Source organism: Schistocerca serialis, chromosome 9 (genome assembly GCF_023864345.2).
Source record: "Schistocerca serialis cubense isolate TAMUIC-IGC-003099 chromosome 9, iqSchSeri2.2, whole genome shotgun sequence".
Lineage (NCBI taxonomy): Eukaryota > Metazoa > Arthropoda > Insecta > Orthoptera > Acrididae > Schistocerca > Schistocerca serialis.
In genome coordinates this window covers 412,900,499-412,912,773 of record NC_064646.1, presented here as the reverse complement: position 1 = coordinate 412,912,773, position 12,275 = coordinate 412,900,499, and the positions used below count along the sequence as shown (strand labels likewise).

The 12,275-nt window shown below is 39.6% G+C and overlaps 1 long non-coding RNA gene across 1 annotated transcript in view; it reads left to right on the top strand.

Annotated features, from left to right (window-relative positions):
* LOC126419869 (uncharacterized) overlaps positions 1 to 11,832 on the top strand; it is a 249,292-nt gene extending 237,460 nt beyond the window's left edge. The window contains exon 3 of the long non-coding RNA XR_007576013.1: positions 11,618 to 11,832. This is a non-coding gene — a long non-coding RNA (uncharacterized LOC126419869). The remainder of the gene's footprint in view (positions 1 to 11,617) is intronic.
* The last annotated feature ends 443 nt before the right edge of the window (positions 11,833 to 12,275 follow it).

Below are 12,275 nucleotides of genomic sequence, written 5' to 3'. Positions count from 1 at the left end.
TTGTTTTCTAACTGCACACAGATTAATTTGTTATGCTGCTTTTTCCAAATATTTTCAGAATAATTTTAGTCATGACTTTAGTGATGGAAGCTTACCATTATTGCTCATTATGATTTACTCTGTCCAAGGAATACCACTCATGACTCCATAGACTTTTTTCCCTGTCCATTAATGTACTTTTTTGTTTTTCATAGACTGAAAATGATACTTTCTGATTGCATTTGCTATATTTACTCAATCACTAGATCTTTTTATATTTACACTCCTGAGTCCACCTATTCTGGTGTTCCACACTGCTCAGTCTCTTATTTCCTTAGCCAATCACATAAAATATACAGGTCACACACCTGTCTGTGACACAAATCACTCATCTTCTTAACATCAGATCCTTGCAATCGTATATATTACACATTCCGCACTGTTACTTTAGTTCCAAGTAACATTTGTATTATATTTATTCCTCTTGTAACCTGTTTTACTTAAACCATAAAAACACTGTTCATACTTGTATATCAGAGTGTTACTTCCGATGTTGTGATTTACCGAGAATTTTGTCTTGTTTTCACTTCATGTCCCCCTTGTTATTTTCTCTGTATTTCAAAACTCTATTCACACTGTTCTACTTTTGGGATTTTACGTTTATCATGATATCTTCATGACATCCTGTATCCAACCATTGACTTACTTCACATATTCTCTTGCCATTTTAATGACTTCCCCACTTCAATTGTCTATATGCACATACTGAAGATTATCAACAATATATTAAACAAAAGAGGAAGAGAATAGAAGAAGGAAAGAATGCATTGTTCTACCCAGCTCAAGTATGCACAGTCGCCTCACTGTGAAGTTTCCCATAGAGCAGGAAACCTCATACCCTTTTTAATGTGCCTCATCCACCATCCCTTGATCAACTTTCGACGGATCTGTTTCTGGTCCTCCTTCCAGAGGATAACTCTTACATCCTTTTTCTGCTTCCCTTTGAACTCCAAAACAATATAAACTTATATAACTTATATTTCATACTTCTTTTTCGGTACAACCTTTGGTCCTACTTGGAAGTTCAAAATTTCCCAGAAATGGCTACTTTTACTAAAAAAATTGTGTTACTACTGCCTTTCCTAAGTAAACTCAGCATGAACAGGTGCTATGAAGTTCTAGTGGTATCAAAATGCGCGCCTTGTCATCCTCAGCCCACAGGCATCAATGAATATGGATGTGGAGGGGCATGTGGTCAGCACATCGCACTCCTGACCATTAGTCAGTTTACATGACCGGAGCTGCTACTTCTCCAACAAGTAGCTCCTCAGTTTGCCTCACAAGGGCTGAGTACACCCCACTTACCAGCAGAGCTCAACAGACCGTCCAAGTTCTAGCTCACTCTGACAGTGTTTAACTACGCTGATCTGATGACTGCCTTTTCCTGCATGCTGATATTTTGTTAGAAAACGAATATTTGCATACTTGGAAATACACATGGTTTATTAGGTACTGGTTCAACACAAAGCATGTACAACAACAACAATAACATGCAGAGAAACCACACACAGGTGCATATTACTAACCACTGAACATGAAATACTGACTTTAGTTATTAAAGAACACCAAAGATGTAAAATACATTAACACTCTCCCTTATTTAATAACTTGCAAAGTCTAAGCTTATTACATAAATACTGATATCTAATCGAAAAGAGAGGCTTTTTTAGTATATCAGCAAGTTGTTCTACAGTATCTACTTTTGCAACTATGATTTCATAAGCACTAAATAGTTCACAAACAAAGAAATGCCTTATATGAATATGCTTCATTCTTCAGTGAAACTTGGGTTTCTGGGAAAGTCAGATAGCAGCTTCATTGTCAACCTCCAGAACTGGTGTTGCCTCCAATTGGTCCAATTCTGTCAGAAGCTTCTTGATCCAGACAGTTTCCCGAGCAGCTTCACTGGCAGCCACAACCTCAGTCTCAGTTGTGGATATGGCAGCAGAAGATTGCCTTTGACTAATCCAGGTGATGGGTACCCCAGAGTACAGACAAAGGACACCAGATGTTGAGAGCCCAGAGCCAAGATCACCACCAATGTTGTCAGCATCACTAGAACACTCCAAAACCTGCTTCCTAGAATTGTTTTTATATAAAAGTCCATAATTTGTTGTGCCTCTCAGGTATTGTAAGATTCTTTTAACTTTCACTACATCACAATCTGTTGATTTCATGATACAACACTGACAGCATATGCAATGTCAGGACGTCTCCCACACATCAGAAACATCAGTACTCCAACAGCTTGTCTGTATGGAAATTCAGAGTTGCAAGGACTTTCTTCTGTATCATTGTCATTTATAATTGGTGTAGTTACAGCCTTGCAGTTCTTCATGTTGAAATGCTCTGGTGTTTTCCTGTGTAATGAGTCTGACTTACACATACAGTTCCACATTCTTGTTGGTCAGTTTCCAGACCTAAGAAAAATGATGCAGGCACTGAAGTAATTTTAAACTCTTCTCTTAATTCACTGACAATGTCTTCAAATTCCTGTTCACTGTGAGCTGCAATCAGACCATCATCAACATAAAGCACAAGGAATATTTTCTTACAGCCTTACTGTCTCACAAAAAGACAAGGATCAGCTTCACACCTCAGAAAGCCCAGTTTAGTGAGATAATTACTGTACTTCTAATTCCAGCAACGCAGAGCCTGTTTCAGTCTGTATGGACTTTTCTTCAAGCAACATACTCTCCCAGACCCATCATCACATCCTTGAGGTTGTTGCATATAAATGGTTTCTTTTAAATCAATATAAAAGAAAGCCGTTGAAACATCAATTTGTAAAAGTTTCGTGCTCTCCCTTGCAGCAACACTTAGCAGTGCTCTGAACGTGCTCTGAATGTCTGCTCATACTCAACTCCTCTCTGCTGCGAATAACCCTTAATCACCAATCTTGCGTTGAATTTATTGACTGAGCCATCAGCATTTGTTTGACTTTATACACCGATCTATTAGGAATGGACACCTTTGCATATGATAGGTCAACCACATCCCTCGTTTTATATTCTTGAAGAGCTTTTATTTCAGAATCCATAACTTCCTTCCAGAAATCGTTTTGAACAGACTTCATGGCATCGCTGTATGTTTCTGGTTCTTGGAAAGATATTGAGAGGTTCATTACATAATCATTAAACTTTTGTGGAGGTCTGAGGGTTAACTGATCACACAGACATGGTAAAGCTTCTGCACTTGTGTCTTCCTGATCTTCCTCCTGAGGGTCTTCATCTACATCCAAGGAACTGCCATCCTCTTCACTCTCACTATCAATACCATTGGTCTTCAGTCTGAGGTACTGGATCCTGATGACTGAAAACATTCACTGGAAGAGTTGAACTTTTCTCACTCTTCAGTGGCCTCTCCTCGAAGATGACATCTCATGACCTAATGAGTTTGCACACCTCTCCACAATAAATTCTGTAACCCTCATTGTGATCATATCCAATAAGGACACATTTCAGTGCTTTTCGGTCCATGTTCCTCCTCTGTTGTTTTGGAACATGAGCATAGCAAGTGGAGCCTATCACCTGCGGATGTTTCAGTCTTGGCTTCCTTCCATACCACAATTCATATGGATATGTTCCTGGAATACTGGAAGGCCCTGTGCGGTTTAGAATGTAGGTTGTGGTGTTCACCATCTCTGCCCAAAGTTTCTATGGAATGTTTGCATGTGCATGCATTACGGCCCTGGCAGTTTCCACAACTGTGCAGTTCTCTCTTTCACTGCACCCATTTTGTTCTGGAGTGTAAGGCATTGTGAGGCGTTGAATTACACCCTCTTTGTGAAGAATCTCTTTTGCTTGTTTGTTGTCAAATTCTTTCCCATTATCACTCAGAAGTTCCTTGATGGTATGTCCACCAGCTTTTGCTTCAGCTATTAACTGCCTTAACTTTTCTGCAACTCCAGACTTTTCTTGCATGAAATATGTTGCCCTAAACTTTGTACAATCATCTTTGAAAAGAACAAAATACCAGTGCCCTGACACAGAAGGTACTTGAAATGGACCACATACATCCGCGTGAATAAGCCCACCTGGTTCTGCTGTCCTCTTTCTGTTGCCAAATGGTAAACGAAGAGCCTTGACATAAATACAGCCTTCACAAAGTTCACTGTCCATTTCCATCTCATGATTTAACTCGCTACAAAGTACAGACTTCACATGGCGGCTTGTTCTGGTTTCCAAATGTTTCATGATAAAGCTGCAACGTATTGTCTCTGCTAGTGGTATTAACTGCACTGAGGGAGCTAGGTTTCACATTTCTTAGATTAGATTAGATTAGATTAATACTAGTTCCATGGATCATGAATACGATATTTCGTAATGATGTGGAACGAGTCGAATTTTCCATTACATGACATAATTAGGTTAATTTAACAACATACTTAAGTTAATATAACAACTTTATTTTTTGTGTTTTTTTGTTACAGCAAGTTTAAAAAGGCCTACAAAGCAATCACAGACAACTGCCAATCTAGTAACATTATCAATCTTAAGATGACAAATTTCTGCAGTTGATGTGAATTTATTTTCTGGATGTTTATCCTTTACTGCAAGAACAGAGAATAGATTGTTGTGAATCTGAGGTACATACCATACATCTGTCAAGGTAATTCTGTTCTATTTTCCTCCAACTGCTGCTTCAATGTCTATTGAACCTTTTTCCAATTGCTTCAATTATGTCACCATTAGCTGTAGTAACTGACTGTTTTGTTAGAAAATGCTGAAATGTTTTGAAACAATTCCTGTCATTTGTAATATGACTTGTTGCACCATTGTCTATTTACCAGTCATCATTTCTACATTCAGAGTTCATCACAGAAGATGTCATAGCAAGAAGTAACATATTTGTATCTGTGGTAGCTGGTTTTGGAGGTTTGCCATCCGCTGCCCACTTTCTGCACACTTTAATTGTATGGTTAGGTTTCTTGCAGTAATTACATATTAATTTCTTTTTCTCTGTTGGATTTACTTGCTGAAATGACAGCCTTGATGAGTCTGTAGTGAGGGCTTCTTGTTTACTAAAATCACCCTCCTTTGTACTCAGAGCTTTTCCATATGCACACAATTGATTTGTTAAATTATCAATTGTTCTGTCATCTCTAGATGTTAGCATCCAACTTGATTTAAACAAAAAATAGTCTTCTGGTAGTGTACCTTATATTTTACAAATCAAAAACAAATCAGGCATTTCTGAATTATGTACGATATCTTTGGTCATTTCTGGTTTCAATTCACTCCACAAATATTTCTGTTAGGAAATATGTGTCACAATATCATCTTCAGGAGCCTTTTTGTAACTAAAGAACTCCAAACAAAGGTTGTACACTTTGTCTTCAGAGACACCATCAAATATTTTGTGTGATTCTGTCCACACTTCATACGCTGTATTTAGATGCATTATTTTCTGCTAAGTTTTTTCCAACATATTTGTAGTCAAAACAAGTAGAGCATTGCTGTCTGCTTTGTTAAAAGCTTCTAAAGCACTTTTATAGATCGCCCTTTGTTCAACGGTAGCACTTTCTGAAATAATACTAGGTTTCACTGTCCTGCCTTCCACAACATCAAGTGCACCAGGAATTCCTCATAGACAAATACTTATTTTGTATTTCCACAACTCCGATGTTGATAATTCTCATTGAATCCATCGAAGTTGCATGGAATTAACAACTTCAAAAACGTCTTCTTGGAGATAATTTTAAAAACCTTTTGCACAGAGCTACGTTATTATTTTTGTACAAGTGTCCTTTTAACACACACCTGGGCCCATAACCTGCTGAGATTTTCTTAGAAAAATAAATATTTGCATATTTGGAAATACATGTGGTTCATGGTGTGGGTTCCTGTAGTCATGTCCTAGTTCATGAACCACGGGCAACGTATGAGTGGCCAAGTAAGTGGTCCCGACAGTCGGGATACCAGTTACTTTGGAATAAGGCTGGGCATCTCGGACATATTCTGAGTCGTGGTCACCTTTGTGCTCATACGGCAAAGACTAGTAAATCCACCAGTTAGTCCCTCAGCTGTTAGGGGTAAAACCCAATGGGACTCGGGGCAACCTGCTTCCCTGGTACTTTAAATATGATGCTGGCAACAATCAGAGCAAAATGCCTCGGACCTTTGGAGGTGACGGAGTCCTTCCTCTAACTGACAAACCAGGGACTCCAAAGATACGACTTGGCAAACAAATGGTAATGAGATGGGGAGCTATTAATATCAATGGGGGCTACTCTGGGAAGAAGGTAGAGCTGGCAGAGGCTGCAAGTAAGATGGGGCTGGACGTTTTAGCTGTTAGTGACATTCGGGTAAGGGGTGAGAAAGAAGAGGAAGTGGGAGAATACAAGGTCTACCTGTCAGGAGTCAAAGCAGGAATAGCACAATGGGGTGTAGGGCTTTACATCAGGAAAGAAATGGAACCCAGTGTAGTTGCAATAAGGTATGTAAACGAATGACTGATGTGGATAGATTTGACAGTGTCTAGCAAGAAATTAGGATTGTGTCAGTATATTCGCATTGTGAAGGGACAGATCAAGATAAGATGGATAGTTTTTATGAGGTACTCAGTGATGTAGTTGTTAGAGTAAAGGACAAGGACAGTGTTCAGCTCATGGGTGATTTTAACGCCAGGATTGGAAATCGAACAGAAGGGTATGAAAAGGTTATGGGTAAATTTGGAGAGGATATGGAGGCCAACAGGAATGGGAAACAACTCTTGGATTTCTGTGTCAGTATGGGCTTAGTAATCACAAACTCCTTTTTTAAACATAAGAACATTCACCGGTATACTTGGGAAGGCAGGGGAACCAGATCTGTCATTGATTATATAATAACAGATCAGGAATTCAGGAAGGCTGTGAGGGACACACGTGTATTCAGGGGATTCTTTGATGACACTGATCATTATTTAATCTGCAGTGAAATTGGGATTGTGAGGCCGAAAGTGCAGGAGGTCAGGTCCATATGTAGGAGGATAAGAGTGGAGAAACTTCAGGATAAGGAAATCAGGCACAAGTACATAACAGCGATCTCAGAAAGGTACCAGTTAGTTGAATGTAGTCAATTACAGTCATTGGAAAAGGAATGGACAAGGTACAGGGGCACAGTACTAGAAGTGGCTAAAGAATGTCTTGGAACAGTAGTGTGTAAAAGTAGGATGAAGCAAACAGCTTGGTAGAATGATACAGTCAAGGCAGCCTGTAAAAGGAAAAAGAAGGCGTATCAAAAATGGCTACAAACCAGAACCCAGGTAGACAGAGAAAATTATGTTGAAGAAAGAAACAAAGCCAAACAGATAATTGCAGCATCCAAGAAGAAATCGTTGGAAGACTTTGGAAACAGGTTGGACGGTATGGGTCAAGCTGCTGGAAAACCATTCTGGAGTGTAATTAGCAGTCTTCGAAAGGGAGGTAAGAAGGAAATGACAAGTATTTTGGACAGGTCAGGAAAACTGCTGGTGAATCCTGTGGATGCCTTGGGCAGATGGAGGGAATATTTTGAAGAGTTGCTCAATGTAGGTGAAAATGCAATCAGTAATGTTTCAGATTTCGAGGTAGAATGGGATAGGAATGATGATGGAAATAGGATCACATTTGAGGAAGTGGGAAAAATGGTCAATAGATTGCAGTGCAATAAAGCGGCTGGGGTGGATGAAATTAAGTCGGAACTCATCAAATACAGTGGAATGACAGGTCTTAAATGGCTACACATGATAACTGAAATGGCCTGGGAGTCGGGACAGGTTCCATCAGACTGGACAAAAGCAGTAATCACACCAATCTTTAATCATGGAAACAGAAAAGATTGTAACAACTATAGAGGTATCTCTTTAATCAGCGTTGTGGGTAAAATCTTCTCAGGTATTGTTGAAAGGAAAGTGCAAGTATTAGTTGAGGACCAATTGGATGAAAATCAGTGTGGGTTTAGGCCTCTTAGAGGTTGTCAGGAGCAGATCTTTAGCTTACAGCAAATAATGGAGAAGTGTTATGAGTGGAACAGGGAATTGTATCTATGCTTTATAGATCTAGAAAAGGCATATGACCGGGTTCCTAGGAGGAAGTTATTGTCTGTTCTACAAGATTGTCGAATAGGAGGCAAACTTTTGCAAGCAATTAAAGGTCTTTACATGGATAGTAAGGCAGCAGTTAGAGTTGATGGTAAATTGAGTTCTTGGTTCAGAGTAGTTTCAGGGGTAAGACAAGGCTGCAACCTGTCTCCACTGTTCATATTATTTATGGATCATATGTTGAAAACAATAGACTGGCTGGGTGAGATTAAGATATGTGAACACAAAATAAGCAGTCTTGCATATGCAGATGACTTAGTTGTGATGGCAGATTCGATTGAAAGTTTGCAAAGTAATATTTCAGAGCTAGATCAGAAATGTAAGGACTATGGTATGAAGATTAGCATCTCCAAAACGAAAGTAATGTCAGTGGGAAAGAAATATAAACGGATTGAGTGCCAAATAGGAGGAACAAAGTTAGAACAGGTGGACGGTTTCAAGTACTTAGGATGCATATTCTCACAGGATGGCAACATAGTGAAAGAACTGGAAGCGAGGTGTAGCAAAGCTAATGCAGTGAGCGCTCAGCTACGATCTACTCTCTTCTACAAGAAGGAAGTCAGTACCAAGACTAAGTTATCTGTGCACCGTTCAATCTTTCGACCAACTTTGTTGTACGGGAGTGAAAGCTGGGTGGATTCAGGTTACCTTATCAACAAGGTTGAGGTTACGGATATGAAAGTAGCTAGGATGATTGCAGGTACTAGTAGATGGGAACAATGGCAGGAGGGTGTCCACAATGAGGAAATCAAAGAAAAACTGGGAATGAACTCTATAGATGTAGCAGTCAGGGCGAACAGGCTTAGATGGTGGGGTCATGTTACACGCATGGGAGAAGCAAGGTTACCCAAGAGACTCATGGATTCAGCAGTAGAGGGTAGGAGGAGTCGGGGCAGACCGAGGAGAAGGTACCTGGATTCGGTTAAGAATGATTTTGAAGTAATAGGTTTAACATCAGAAGAGGCACCAATGTTAGCACTGAATAGGGGATCATGGAGGAATTTTATAAGGGGGCTATGCTCCAGACTGAACGCTGAAAGGCATAATCAGTCTTAAATGATGATGATGATGATGATGATGATGATGATGATTGGAAATACATATGGTTTATTAGGTACTGGTTCAACACAAAGTACATACAACAAGAACAACAATATACAGAAAAACCACACACAGGTGCGTATTACCAACATTACCACTGCATGTACATTATTATACAACACCGCTCGACATTTACATCACAACAATTTATATTAAAGAATTGATACCTATGATCATGTTAACACAGTTCTTGAATTCTCTAATGTGTGCAATTCTGTGACCACAACTTTGAACTGCAAGTGTAGTTTGACTTCATGTTGGATTGTTTTTGGACACCATCCCTGTAGCACCAAAAATTTTAATGTTACAGGTCAGCAGTAGTACTGTGTTCATTTTGCTAGGTGAAGTCACTGAAATCTGTGAACAGCTGTCAACCAGTACCTCACTTTCTAAGCCACCTACTGCTACTTTTACAATCGGATTGACATCAGCTGAAATGGGCACCAGCTCTCCCCCACAAAACAATTCTTTTATTTTGGCTTTTTTTTTTTTTTACCCAACTCAGTCACAGGCATCGAATTTCTATCTTTGCTCTTCCTATTCACCATTGAGTGTGGGAGTCTAAAAGCACACTGCATGAGTGCTGTCCAACCTTGATGGCAGTCATATTTGGCATCTCCATCAAATACGAATTTATAAATCATATTAGTTTCGTCCAGAGGCACTCTTGCGTTTTATAATGAACAAGCTTGTTTGAATTCTCTCGCTTGCAGTCCAGAAGTGCTTGCTTCTTTGCAGTCTTCTATATACTGTTCTGGAGCAAGAAGTCCCCACACTTCCTACATCAACGAATTTTTATTTCTTATTGTTCCTGTTCCAGTCAGTTGCTTTTTATCAAACTGTCACACTATCCCAATAGTACCAACAGCGTTTAATTCGTCAGATATGTCATAATAATAACTGTTGTTGCGTCAGGTGACTCTTCACACACACTCAGTGGTGCAGGAATGTCTCCCCCACTCATTAGTGTCTCCATTCTTACAAAGTTCAATAGAACTTCCCATCAGCTGCCCAACCAAGCTATTCAGCAATCTTGTTCCCCCACTGAGTGCACCTCCTCCCCACCAAGGTCACCTGTGGCAGCTGCTATATACACTTTATTTATGTTCCTCACTATTACTTGCCAGTTTTCTACTTAAAACTGGTCATCAGAATGATTGAAATTCTGTTGCCTGCCGTGCACATCATCATAAGTGGCACGAGTCTTCCACTTTCCCGCGGCTCCTGTGTTATATTTTGCACTGTACTGTAAGGGCCATGAGAATATTAGACTCTTTCAAGAAAACGTTCATAATTCTCGTAATTGTCATGGAGTGGTGCTACAAATTCTCACCAAACACAGAATGGTAACAAAAGTTTTATACCCACAACAACAACTGTACAGCCACCCCACATCAGTACTTACAGATTGCCTTCATTGTGCCCTGGACAGGTTGAACTAGTCTTCGATCCAGAAATGTATGAGCAGTTCTCACTGAATTGCTGTAGACCAATATTCTTTCAAAAATTGGACCTTGATAATTTGTAAATTATTACAGTACTTAGTTACATCATTCACCTGTCTAAAGACATCATCTTTGAATTGCTCTGCTGTAAAAGAAACAGACAGCGAATGAGTTGTAGAAAAGGTAGTAAGAGCAACTTGACTTTCTGCGAGTTGTATCCAAGGCTATATCCTCAAAGTCTTATGTGGATGGCCTTATCCACAGCTGGTTCCATGGCTAAGTAAAGATGAGGACAGCAACCAGGCAACAGTTGGTTACAGCTTCACAGTGGGCTAATAGCAACTTGTCCAGAAACACATGGAAGTATGACTTCTTGAGATGGCTGGAAGTATGAGAAGATTGTACTGAAAGATGTTAGGCGATTAGCCAGTTTCATCCATAGCTAGTTTCACACTCTTGGATATTATGGTGCAACTTAATGGTATAAACAGTAACAAACATTATGAGCACAATGAAACAAACAAAAATTAACAAAATATAGGCACTAGTAACTTCACTAGGCAAAAATTAATTTATATCATTACCTTTGTCAAAGTATCATTAACCATAAAGCCACATGACATGATTAAAATGTGAGGATGCCCCTAATATAACTATAAAGTGTAGAAACTGTAGCTTATATGTTTGAAATCCGTGGTAACAGCTAAAGAGGCGAAACTTGTAAAATGTAATAATTGTTTCCAGTTTAAAATTTGTTTCATACTTGGAAACTGACTCCTTTTGATGAACTGTTCCTTGTGATATGCACCTCCCTCTACTCTTTATGTGTAAGGTCTATGTGTTTTGGCATAAAACTTGAAATTTGACATTTCTCTTATGTGGCATAGGCACCAGCACTTAAATCAGTGTCTTTGTTGTCCACAGGTGTGCCCGGTTGTCTTGGACAATCCTAATGTCCCCTGTGACAGGTCAGCCAGCAGCGACAAAGTCATTAGTATCGGGGTGGACACCCACCTTCCAGGCAACGAGAACAGCAGCTCATCATCGACGATGTTTTCTTTTTCTATTGTGGTGGGCATCCGCATACTATAAGCGCAGCCAATACACTAGCAGCACCACGTGCCGACGCCACGGGCACAGAGAAGACATCACCTATTGGCTGGAGACGCTGTGGCTCTGCTGTTACCACAACAGAAACATGAGGCTAACATCAGTACAGTCAGAAATGTTTACCTGGCATTTAAAACTGATTTTTGTTTACAATAAACAAATTATTTGAGCAACATGAGAATACTCATTTAGAGTAACGTATCATTGTTTAATAGTTCGCGTAACAACCTTCACTGAGATCAGTGTAGGGCATCTGTTTTAGCTTTGTACTAGAGCGTTAGTTACACGACGATACATGCATTGGCCTATTCACTTTCATTCAGCATCTTGTTCCATCAGAAATTTAACAGCATTCTTGAAGGCGTTCACTGCCAACCACTTAGCCTATCAGTAGCAATGTATATTATGCGTCATCAACCTCACAATTTCTTCATGGCAGAACTCTCAATACAGACAAAGTTTCCAGAGCTTCATGTTTTCGAAGCCATCTTCAGAGTATAACAGTCCTAGATCGAG